Here is a 13,252-nt window from a genome sequence, read left to right as displayed (position 1 = left end):
GTATAGTGCAGGACTGTATAGAAACGTAAGAAAATGTTTCCGTCATAGTCGGTACCAGCGCTATATGTTCATTTAAATAAATACGGCACTTTTCCACTTAACCCGTATTTTTTTAATTTTGTAAATCAAAACGTATGGGACATTTTTCGCATGAAACACTGGATAATGGCTTTAATATATCTGAAACTAGTTATGGGATGAAGAAGATATAAATAAACACAGTGTAAAGAGAAAAATGCCTGATTCATTTAATGAGAAATGTGATTCTACGTTAAAAGTACGCAGATCAGTTCGCAGGATAGTCGGAGAAATAATAATAAAAAAGGTTCAAATGGCTCTGAGCACTATGAGACTTAACTTCTGACGTCATCAGTCTCCTAGAACTTAGAACTACTTAAACCTAATTAATCTAAGGACATCACACACGTCCATGCCCGAGGCAGGATTCGAACCGGCGACGGTAGCGGTGGGTCGGTTCCAGACTGTAGCACCCAGAACCGGTCGGCCACCCCAGCCGGCGAGAAATAATAAATAATTTCAGAACAGCTATACATAAATAAAGAAAACATCGCCTGTTATATTCAAACATATTGTGTTTGGATGTGTTGAATGTGATTATGCATTATGAACAGTGGATGACGCAGTAATATGGAGTAAGTAAAACATCTATTCTATTAGAACTAATGCGACTCTTGGGAGAGCCAGGCCTAACAAAACTCTACTATCTGGTGAGCAAGATGTATGAGACAGGCGAAATATCCTCAGACTTAAAGAAGAATATATTAATTCCAATCCCAAAGAAAGCAGGTGCTGACAGATGTGAAAATTACCGGACTTTTAGTGTAATAAGCCACGGCTGCAGAATACTAACACGAATTGTTTGCAGACGAATGGAAAAACTGGTAGAAGCCGACCTCGGGGAAGACCAGTTTGGATTCCGTAGAAATGTTGGAACACGTGAGGCAATACTGACCCTACGACTTATCTTAGAAGCTAGATTAAGGAAAGGCAAGCCTACGTTTCTAGCATTTGTAGACTTAGAGAAAGCTTTTGACAATGTTGACTGGAATACTCTCTTTCAAATTCTGAAGGTGGCAGGGGTAAAATACAGGGAGCGAAAGGCTATATACAATTTGTACATAAACCAGATGACAGTTATAAGAGTCGAGGACCATGAAAGGGAAGCAGTGGTTGGGAAGGGAGTGAGACAGTGTTGTAGCCAAGACCCGACGTTATATATATGTATATTGAGCAAGCAGTAAAGGAAACATAAGAAAAATTCGGAGTAGGAATTAAAATCGGTGGAGAAGAAATAAAAACTTTGAGGTTCGCCGATGACATTGGTCGCCGATGACATTGTAATTCTGTCAGAGACAGCAAAGGACCTGGAAGAGCAGCTGAACGGAATGGACAGTGTCTTGAAAGAAGGATATAAGATGGACATCAACAAAAGCAAAACGAGGATAATGGAATTTAGTCGAATTAAATGGGTTGATGCTGCGAGAATTAGATTAGGAAGTGAGACGCTTAAAGTAGTAATTGAGTTTTGCTATTTGGGGAATAACTGATGATGGTCGAAGTAAAGAGGATATAAAATGTAGACTGGCAATAGCAAGGAAGGCGTTTCTGAAGAAGAGAAATTTGTTAACATCGAGTATTCATTTAAGTGTCAAGAAGTCGTTTTTGAAAGTATTTGTATGGAGTGTAGTCATGTATGGAAGTGAAACGTGGACGATAAATAGTTTAGACAAGAAGAGAATGGAAGCTTTCGAAAAGTGGTGCTACAGAAGAATGCTGTAGATGGATAGATCACATTACTAATGAGGTGGTATTGAATAAAATTGAAGGGGAGAAAAATTTGTAGCACAACTTGACTAGAAGAAGGGATCGGTTGGGAGGGCATATTCTGAGGCATCAAGGGATCACCAGTTTAATGTTAGAGGGCAGCGTGGAGGGTAAAAATCAAAGAGGGAGACCAAGAGATGAATACACTAAACAGATTCAGAAGGATGTAGGTTGGAGTAGGTACTGGAAGATGAAGAAGCTTGCACAGGATAGAGTAGCATAGAGAGCTGCATCAAACCAGTTGTTGGACTGAAGACCACAACAACAACTACAAAACATATCTTGCTACGCTTGTGCCCAAAATTAAAGCCACAAAAGGAAATTTTGCAAAGTTTACTTTATTTTGGCACAAAACATACAAACGGGTGATAGTAAAGTAGAAACAACGTGAAGTATACAAAACGTACAGAGGTGGAACCTGTATAACGGCAGACGAAAATGTTGTTCGCACCTGCGCACACCTTCTAACAACTGGTTAATGTGCTCAGTATGGGGTGTGACTACCTCAGCAGCAATAAAACCCTGACAACGACGCGGCATGCTGTGAATGATACCACCTGTCTCATTTTGAGGGAGTAGCTCCCATTCTTGCTGCAGAACTGCTCGTAGATGTTGGGGAGTGGTTGGTGGATGCTGAGGTGATGCACCGGTCTCCCTAGTGCGTCCCAGAGATGATCTGTGGAATTCAAATAGGGAGAGGGAGCGGGCCACGCCACGTGTGCGGTATCTTTCGTTTCCAGGAAAACATGAGCCACCCGAGCTGTATCAGGGCGAAAATTAGCGTCCATAGTTATGGAGTCTGGATCCACTGCACCTCGCAACAACAGCACATGAAATCTCTTCACGATGAAGTTTAAGCCTCGCTGATTCACCCATACAGTTTAGTGAAGAGGTATTGCAGTGGTCGAGTGGAGCCTGTCCACACCACTGGGGATAGTCTTCGATATCGCTCTCTTTACTCAATGTTTGGGTCACAAAATCCTGTTCCTCGTTTCCGCAAGATGTGAATCCGTCGAGAATCACCCACCAGATCAAATTGGGACTCATCTTTGAAGAGAACGTTGGCCTATTGTTAGACCGTCCTGGCGCCATGTTCACGACTACGTTCTACGTGTTCCCTTCTGTAAAGAGATGTCAGAGGTACACTTGCAGCAGGTCTCCTGCAGTAAAGGTCACTCTGCCAAAGCCTTCTCATCTACGTTTGTCTCGATACAAAACGTCCAGTGGTGACGCGAGGTCAGATGCCAGTCGCCATGCAGTGCTGTGTCGGTAGCCTCGTGTCCTTACAACCAAATAACCAACCTCTTTTTCGGATTTCACACATGGTCGGCACTGCCCTGGTCTTGTGGTACAGTTTCGGCTTCTATAAACTGTCGCCAGATATGAGAAGCAACAGAAAAATTCGCATTGAGCCATCAGGGCTACATCATTTTGCGACCATTCTGCTTCCGTTATTCCTTTGTCCCTCTACCGGAGAGAATGTGGTAGACGTCTTCTCTGTGCCATATTGCACCGTATGAGACTGTGTACACAGTGCTTTCTGGATGTGGGACTCGCTGGAAAACGCTACCCCGTTTGATAGGGGCCCTGACGGCATCGCTTGCGTGGTTGTTATTTGACCTGAATGGCATCTTCAGTGCAGAACACGATCGTGCGGACATCTGTGGACAGTGTGTATAATTATATCGTGAATTAGACACCGGACGGGGAAACAGCGGTTCGTTGCTTTAATTTTGGACACCAGTGTAGTTTGTTCAGAATCTTAGAAAAAACTGTGTGCTTTGTGTCAAAATACTTAGAGAATTCTTCGGATTCCAGCAACATTAGACTTCATCATAGTTAATTTATTGGGGCATGTGATGCCGTGTATGTGGGTTATGACCTTACACAACACCCAGAAAATCTATGGTCAGAGTTTTGTCGCTTTTTCTCATTTGTTTTAGTCAGATAATTTCCGTATTGTATCTCTGTCTAGAAACAATGTAAAAGCTGCCGGACTTCCCTAGTTGAATACACCGGTTCCAGTCATATCACCTAATTTAAACAACGTGGGAGGTGTTCGGTACTTACAAAGGCAACCGCCTTGGTACGCATGCGCTGTTGGGTGCTTTATCATTGTTTTTACGAAGGGATACTGGCACATGTTTCTGATCACCGGCCTTTGCACTAATGTCCTGGATTAAATTTGAAACTCTTCCGCTGTGTCTCATGAAGTGAGAGCATGTAACACTGTTCACGGTGATCTGTTTCCGCATCACCAACCAACACAAATACGACAACACACAACACACACACACTCACACACAGACACACACACACACACACACACACACACACACACACACACACACACACACACATGCATACACACATTACTGTCAGCGATACGTGTCAGGTAAACTTACACACAGCTTTAACACTTTGCGAAGGGAAGCTAACATTTTGCGCGAGGAACAGAGAAATCATTCTAATTGGGCCGCTGAACCCTCTCTTACGTGTCTCCCAACCAACTATGCCATACTAAAAAACATTTTTGAAGACAAAATATATGGTGAAAGGTGGTGTGGTGATAAAGTACAGAATTCTTCGAACATCTGCAAGACACATTAGATCGTCATAACATGAAATTAATGAACAATGTACCTGAATACCTAATTAACAACCCTATTATTCTGATGATTACGCAGTTATTATTCATTTAAGTAACAAAAATAGAAGGGCATGTGCTCGTTATTACATAACTAGCGTTCCTAATTTGAGCTGGAGAATATCGCGCGCTAATGAAGTAACGACATACACAACGCACATTTGCTATAACAGATACATCCGCAAGACTACAATCTGCTATTATTAAGTCTATGTTGTCCGGCTGTCACAAATCACACTGAATTACGGAAAAGGGTGTTAGAGGTCCTTTACACATCTTAATGTATATGTTGTAGAATTCGATTTAAGTACCAGTTGTAATTTTTCTAAGATTGATTGAAGCATTAAGACTTTCAGGTTAACATGACTTACTCCTGTGACAATGATTTGTGAATGTAACACAAATGAATTTTAACTCAGTACTTGGGATTTCAAAAAAATGTGTGTGAAAACTGATGGGACTTAACTGCTAAGGTCATCAGTCCCTAAGCTTACACAGTACTTAACCTAAATTATCCTAAGGATAAACACACACATCCATGCCCGAGGGAGGACTCGAACCTCCGCCGGGACACTTGGGATTTGCTTCGATATACAGTAGTTAAGCGAATCCAAAGTAAGTTGCTAACAGGATTGGAATGGTGGGTAATGATTCCTGTACGATAGTTCCTCGTGAAACATTATAATCGCAGCTATCACATTCATTATTCCTATACTATTTTAGAGCAGAAAGCCAAAGAAAGTGGACCACGACACTAATGAAAATCACTGGTAGAACGCTAGTGGGAAATTTATTTCCCCTAAACCAGTGATTATAACTGACAAGGGCACGCCACGACCTTCCGATTACGGATTCCTTCAAACTTTGTACACTTTTTGCTGCCCATTAGGATAACGTAATGTGCACGTAGTAAGGCCTACTGCCTGGGCAATACCGAGAAAATCACAGGAGAAGATTTGCGTGTCAGTGATGTAGCTGTGTGTAGAGGTCATCACGACACACGGGCAGTGATCGTGTGATTAACGTTCAAGCGCCTCAGTCCACTTTTAGCAGTGGCAAGGCGAGGACGTACGCTGTGTCCCGCCAGCGGGGCCGCGCGCGGTTGGTTTGTGTTTACTTCCTCGTCACAAACGTGTTAGTTTTGTGTTTACTTTTAGCGCGCTAGGTCACACTCGTATACGCAGGACACAATAAGGCGCACTTTTCAACTCGACAACGCCCGACCATGTGCTTCCGAAATTGAGCAATACCTTCGAGACCAACTCAGACTGATCTATCGCTTATTGTGGGTGTACATTTTTCTATCACGACCGGTATCGTTTGTGTGTGTAGTTATGCCACTAAGTTCAAACACTCTAACGGTCATATCGAAGCCATTACTGAGCGAGGTAGAGCAGTGGTTAGCACACTGGTATCGCAATCGTGAGGACGATCCACAATTAGGTTTTCTGTGATTTTACTAAATCGCTCAAGGCGGTTCCTTTGAAAGGACACAGTCGACTTCCTTCCGCATCCTTAACATAATCCGAGCTTCTGCTCCGTCTCTTATGATCTCGATGTCGATGGGACATTAAACCTAGTCCTCCTTCCTTCCTTCCTTCGGAGCCATCGTGGTGGATCACGAGGGACATGGTCCACGGTCGCTGCGAGTATCTGACCTTTGCTTTGAGGTGCCGAAGATGTCGTGGAGGCATCTTTTCGATGGTTTGGGAATGTGATCAGTCATATGGCGCAAAAATGGCAAACTGTCGAAACGTACAAAGTCTGCAGCGAAAAACTGATCTCCTGTACTTCAGCAACGACCTTCAATGAACCACGTTAACTTGGAGTGTAAAAAGGGCAAGAGAGTGCCGGCGCATAATCTGGTTACTAACAATAGCAAACTTATGGAGGTGTAACGGGACCCTGTAGGAGCCTTTGAGGGAGATTACTCGCCCCTCTATGCGGGAGGTCATACAGATTCTATGACGGTAGCCACCGTTTCTGGATTACTCCATGGTACATTTCCACCGGACGTGGCAACAGACTTATTGCAGGATGTGACGGAACATGAATTCACGACTCTGTCAGTAAGGGGCTGCTAACAAATCCCCAGGACCCGGCGGCTCCCATTGGGGTTTTATAGCGCTCAACAGTGGCTACTGATGCCTTACAGGACTGAGATTGGTGGAGAATCACTGTCTCCCAACACATCTCAGCGCGATGAGTCCCTCAAAGGTCTGACAGTCCTCAAGGTCGGAACGAAATATGAGACTACCGACTTTTACGAAGCTTAACAGTGACTCGAAAATTTTCACATGGCTTTTGGCAAATATATACGAAGTTCAGTACGCCACATCACCCCGAGGATCAAACTTCCCTAGGAGGTTCATACATTATCAGGTCTGTCCTGTGCCAGCATAGGGACTTTATCTCCATACTACAGATCCAGCGCCTCCCATGTGCGCTGTTCTCACTGTATTTTAGTCAGGAATTCGATAAGTGCACCAAACCTATCTCACTGCAGTGAACCACAACTATGCAATATCCGGATACCTTTATTGACACAATCATGTGCCTCCGAGATGGGTCGCCATCACGGGCACTCATCAGTGGCCCCTGAAGCGTACCCTCCACATCAAACATTCAGTGCGTCAGTGCTGTCCTATATCTACAGTACATTATACTTTACTCTGGGAGCCTTTGCTGCGTGACCTTCACCAAATATTAGCAGGACTCCAATTTGGCAGTCGAGCTTACTAGTGCACGACGTACGTCGATGATGTGATGCTCGTCGTCCATGGAGGTGATGATACGACACAGGCCATGTCCTGGATTGCAAAATGCGGAGCAGCATCAGGAAATAAACTCAACATCGACAAGTTGCTCACACTGTCAACATGTTTGGGTTTGTCACGAGAGGACGTCGCCCCATATCGACTTATCAACACACTATCATTTCTTGGAATGGACTTTACAGCCGATATCCGGCACATTGTAACATTGAAGTATAGATGCCTATTGCAGCAGACACGAGCCGGCGTAATGGATCAACTTCTATGGTCCCTCAATATCGTACAGCGAGTGCATTATGCCAGTTTGTACTTATCCTCACAGTTTCTACACATCACAACCAATCAAACATAATTGGCTTGTAGCATTATGGCCGCTTACGTCTCCTTTGTCAGCAAAGGAATGTTGTTTAAAATTAGAAACGATTCTCTCACCCTACCCAAGAGCAGAGGGGGCAACGGTAATGGAGAGGGGGGGGGGGGGTGGCTGATGCTCGTCAACGTCTATGACAGTGCGGTGGACCTTTACGTCACTATCCACATAAGCTTGCAGCGTAGATGCCCATTGAGCTTAGCGAGTTCGTTACTGCTCGCAATGGAGCAGGCCCCTCTTGACCGACCGATTATGATATCTCCTGGCTCCTTTCAGTCACCTTGGGCGATTCTCTTCGGACCACAGTTATCTATACCAAGTGACCCACGACCCCACTTTTCGGTTCTGGCCAAATGACACTACGGGGAACTACAGCAGTACCGCCAGGCTAACGTGATCAAATCCAGATATCCAAATACGTGGTGGAGAGTTGGGTAAAAAATGGAGCACCATGCATTACTTGACTCTTATTCGCAATTCCCTATTGTTAGGTGCCTGTCAACAGGAAGTAAATTGTACGCTAATACCTTTATAAGGTCCACCTGCAGGAGTCAACAGCATGCCAAACATACCACGAGATACCTATGAACACCATCGCAGCTGTGGGGACGCGGCTCATGTCTGATACATGTGCATCAGAATTTAGCATATATTTTACGTGCAATGACGCTCTATATCAGCACTCACATGATTCTTCCACCGGATGAAACAGTTTACCCAGGGCTCGTAGAACGCAGTCTTGATTCTCCGCAGCCAGGCCGTGAAATATATTTACCGTGACGACCTGAAACACGTTCTTGAGCTCTGGTTTTATCTCCATGGACGACACCAAGCCATTGTTCGTCACCTACCATACTGTCAACTTCTTTTGAAATTACCTATGTAGTGCACCCTTGGTGTAGGGGTAGCGTCTTTCATTAGAAATCAAAACTTCCTTGGTCCGGGATCGCTGCTACAGCTTAAAGTTCGATTCATAATCAGCATTGGCAGTTGAAGACATCCGGCACCTTCCACTTCTACCAACGGCTTTGTTAAAGAGGGCGGTGGAGAGGACCGATGTTCAGGGTACTCTCTTGTCCTTGGGGTGGGAAACTGCCCCTAGAGGAGGAAGAATCAGCAATTATCAACGGAATGAGAATGCGGAAGGCAATGGAAACCACTGCATTAAAGTCACATAACGCTTATCCACCGGACATATGGCCTGTAAATGAAAAAGTATGATGATGATATCCATTGGCAAAGGATTCCGGAATAGATACCCGTTCGCATCTCCGGGGAGGGGCTGCCAAGGGGGAGATCACCGTGACAGAAATATTGCATAATCAGCGAAAGGATATCGTTCTACGGGTCGGGGCGTGGAATGTCAGAAGCTTGGAGGTGGTGGGGAAACTAGAAAATCTGAAAAGGGAAATGCAAAGATTCAGTCTAGACACAGTATGGGTCAGTGAAGTGAAATGGAAAGAGAGACAAGGCTTCGTGGCCAGATGAGTAAAGTGTAATATCAACAGCAGCAGAAAATGCTATAACGGGACTAGGATTCGTTATGAATTGGAAGGTAGGGCAGTGATTCTGTTAATATGAACAGTTCAGTGATAGGCTTATTCGTATCAGAATCGACAGCAAATTAATAAGGACAACGATACTTCATGTATACATGCCAACGTGGCAAGCTGAAGACATAGAGAAAGTATATGAAGATACTGAAAGTGTAATACAGTACGTAAAGGGAGATGAAAATCTAATAGTAGTGGTGAACTGGTTCAAAACTGGCTCTGAGCACTATGGGAGGTAACTGCTGAGGTCATGAGTCCCCTAGAACGTAGAACTACTTAAACACATCCATTCCCGAGGCAGGATTCGAACCTGCAACCGTAGAAATCGCTCGGTTCCAGACTGTAGCACCTAGAACCGCTCGGCCACCCCGGCCGCCCGTGGTGGACTGGAATGCAGTTGTAGGGGAAAGAGTAGAAGAAAACGTTACAAGAGAATATGGGCTTGGGACACGGAATGAGAGAGGAGAAAGACTAAGTTCGGTAAGAAATTTCAGCTTGTAACAGCGAATACTCTGTTCAAGAGCCACAAGAGGAGGAGGTACACTTGTAAAAGCAAGAGCCAATAGAGGAGGGGGTATACTTGTAAAAGACCAGCTTGTACCGAAAGATTTCATTAGATTACATCGTGGTCAGACAGGAATTACGAAATCAGATATTGGATTGTAAAGCGTACCTAGGACCACATACAGACTCATATCGCAATATAGTAGTACTGAGAAGTAGGCGGAAGCTTAAGACACTAATCAGGAAGAAGTGGCATACAGCACACTAAGGAGTAACGAAATAAGCTTGAACTTCTCTAAGGGTAGAGATACAGCAGTAAGGAATGGCCCAGTCAGCAGTAGAATTGAAGAGGAGTGGCCATCTCTAAAAACGGCAATCGCAGAAGTTGGAAAGAAGAACATACGTATAACAAAGGTAACTGCAAAGAAACTATGAGTAACGGAAGAAATACTTCATCTGATAAATGAAAGAGTAATGTACAAAAATATTCAGGGAAATTCAAGAATAGAGATATACAAGTCTCTGGGGAATGAAATATAAAGCAATTGCAGGGAGGCTAAGACGAAATGGCTGCATGGAAAAGTGATGCAATCGAAAAAGAGATGATTGTGGGAAGGACTGACTCATCAGAAAAAAAAGTCAAAACCGAATTTTCGCAATTAAAAGCGAAGGTGGTTACATTAAGAGTACAACAGGAATTCCACTGTTGATTGTAGAGGAGAGAGTGGATGGGTGGAAAGAGTACACTGAAGGCCTCTATTAGGCTGAAGATTTGTCTGATGTGATGGAAGAAGAAACAGGTGTCGATTTAGAAGAGATAGGGGTCCAGAATTAGAATGAGAAATTAAGAGAGTGTAGGAGGACTTACGATGATGGATAGCGTACCATCAGAATTTTTAAAATCATGTGGAGGAAATGGCAACAAAACTACTATTAACGTTGGTGTGTAGAATGTAGGAGTCTGTGAACGTACCATCTGACTTTCGTTGCTCACAAGAATAATATACTGAAGAAAGTAAAAGAATGATGGTCTGTTAGACGACGATCAGTTTGGCGTTAGGAAAGGTAAAGCCGTTGCAGTTGATAATGGAAGTAAGACTAAAGAAAAATCAAGACAAGTTCATAGGATTTGTCGACCTGGGAAAAGCGTTCGACAATGTCAAATGGGGCAATACATTCGATATTTTGAGAAAAATAGGGGTAATCTACGGAGAGAGAAACGGGTATTATACTATATGTACAAGAGCTAGGAGGGAATAATAAGAGTGGATGACCAAGAACGAAGTGTATGGATTAAAGACGGTGTAAGACTGGGATGTAGTCTTTCGCCCCTACTGTTCAGTTTGTACATCGAAGAAGCAATGATGGAAATAAAAGAAAGGTTCAGGAATGAAATTAAAATTCCAGGTGAAAGCATATCAATGATACGATTCGTTGGTGACATTGCTATCCTTAGTGGAGGTGCAGAAGAATCATATGATTTTCTGAATGGATGAACTGTCTAATGAATACAAAATATGGGTTGAGAGTAAATCGGAGGAAGACGAAAGCAAAAGAAATAGCAGAAGTGAGAACAGTGAGAAACTTAACATCAGGATTGATGGTCACGAAGTAGATAAAGCTAAGGAATTTACCACGACGAACGGAGCAAGGAGGACATCAGAAGCAATGTAGCACTGGCTAAAAGGGCGTTTCTTTCCAAGAGAAGTCTACTAGTATGAAACAAAGGCCTTAGTTTGATGTCGACATTTCTGAGAATGTACGTTTGAAGCATAGCATTGTATGGTAGTGAAACGTGGACTTTGAGAAAAGCGGAACGGAAAAGAACACACAGTTCTTGCTCAGTGGGTGTAAAAGACTATATTTGTCTTTGTTTTTGGTTTGCCAAATACTTCTGCTTCTCTCCCTTTCCCCTCAAGGTGTGACGAGGACACCACAGTCAGGCTTTGGTTGACGACCCCTGCCCACTCTGTTCTCTGACCTCCTGTTTACCCCAGGTTGAAAAAAGTCGTCTAAAAGAAAGAGTGGGTCACTGTGTAAACTCCCCCTTTCTAATCGGCCTACTTGATTGCGATATAACTGACCGTGATCGCATATGCCTAATGAATTGAGTAAGGCTACCGTAACCTAAGGAAAATGGCACCGGTTAGTTGGACGAAAGTGTACAACAGACCGTTCTGAAGGAAGAATCTAGTCTAAAGTTAAGCTAAATACTGATGATAATTTTGAAATGGGTTGAATATAAAGCAATCGGTCACGAAACACACAGAGGGGAAAAGGGTACCACGTAATATTTAGTACGAAAATTACTGATAATACAAGGAAATCATTGATTAGCTATAAGGGGGATAATTACACGATCGCCAGCCCGCTAGTGCAATGAATCTCCAGAATCTTAAGAAAGGTAATGGCAAAAAAAATTAAGCAAATAATCACTGGCGTGGCAACGGAAAGTTGTCGCGCTTTTCCACAGCACAATAGTTCACAAGAAAATAAATGAATCAGAAAGCACTTAGTTTGCAGTTAATTATTCTGAAATACTAAATTTTGAAAGTAACGTAGATAAAGTTACCGGTTTAAGAAATGACTGGCTGAACTTAAATTTTGTATGTAAATAATTATTTTCAGTACTCTCAGTATAACGTAATGCAAAATTTAGAGAAAAGCAAATGAGCAACTGATTTTACTTTTAAAATAACAACAATAAAATACATACTAAGCCATGAGAAATCACTCACTAAGCTAAATACAGCATAAATGAAATGTGCACTCTTAATTTGTGCTGTACGTTAATAGTTATGCCAGTGCAATTTCACAAAGTAGCCTCTGTTATGCAGTACAAGAATGAACAGCTACTGAGGCAGAAAATTTAGACCGAAACTAGTCGTTAGCAAACACTCAAAACTGGTAGTAAATAGTTAATGACTTTTCATATCCTTACGACACTCGGTGATTCCATAGAAAGGAAAGGGACCCTGCTTGGTAATAATACCTGAGGTCAAATACAACAAAGCTGTCCCACAATGTCTACTATTGCAGGTTATTATTAAAGTTAGTCATACTTCGTGAAAGAAATGTCATTGGATAATGCCTACGTAAGTTTATAATTTTTCACTTAACAGTCTAAAATGTTACAGCTGTGCGCTGTGCGGACGAAGAAGAATGTAGCTGACGACAATATTGCGTTGCCGCTGTTGGTCGTGCTGCTACTGGATGAGAACCCCGAGTCGTCCCCAGAGCTATGGATAATTGTGGGACAGGCAATAGTTGGAATTGCAGCTTCCTCTGCCTGTCCACTCCTACCCTGCTCTCAATATTCGCTGTTTAACATATCAGGCGCATCTACAGTGGCGCGATCATAGCTGCTCCCCGCGTCTGCGGGAGCGCCCAACAAACGCTTCCGCACTATTTCATGACTCAAGCTGCTCAGTCTTCTCTCTGCTCGCAACGCGACAGAAACTCTCCATACGCAATGATAAACAACGACACATCTCCTACCATTTCATCGTTGGTATCGATACATTTAAATAGAGTCCCCTTGCCTATTGCCCATCAATTT

Source organism: Schistocerca americana, chromosome 4 (assembly GCF_021461395.2).
Source record: "Schistocerca americana isolate TAMUIC-IGC-003095 chromosome 4, iqSchAmer2.1, whole genome shotgun sequence".
NCBI classification, from domain to species: domain Eukaryota; kingdom Metazoa; phylum Arthropoda; class Insecta; order Orthoptera; family Acrididae; genus Schistocerca; species Schistocerca americana.
This window is presented reverse-complemented; position numbering follows the sequence as displayed.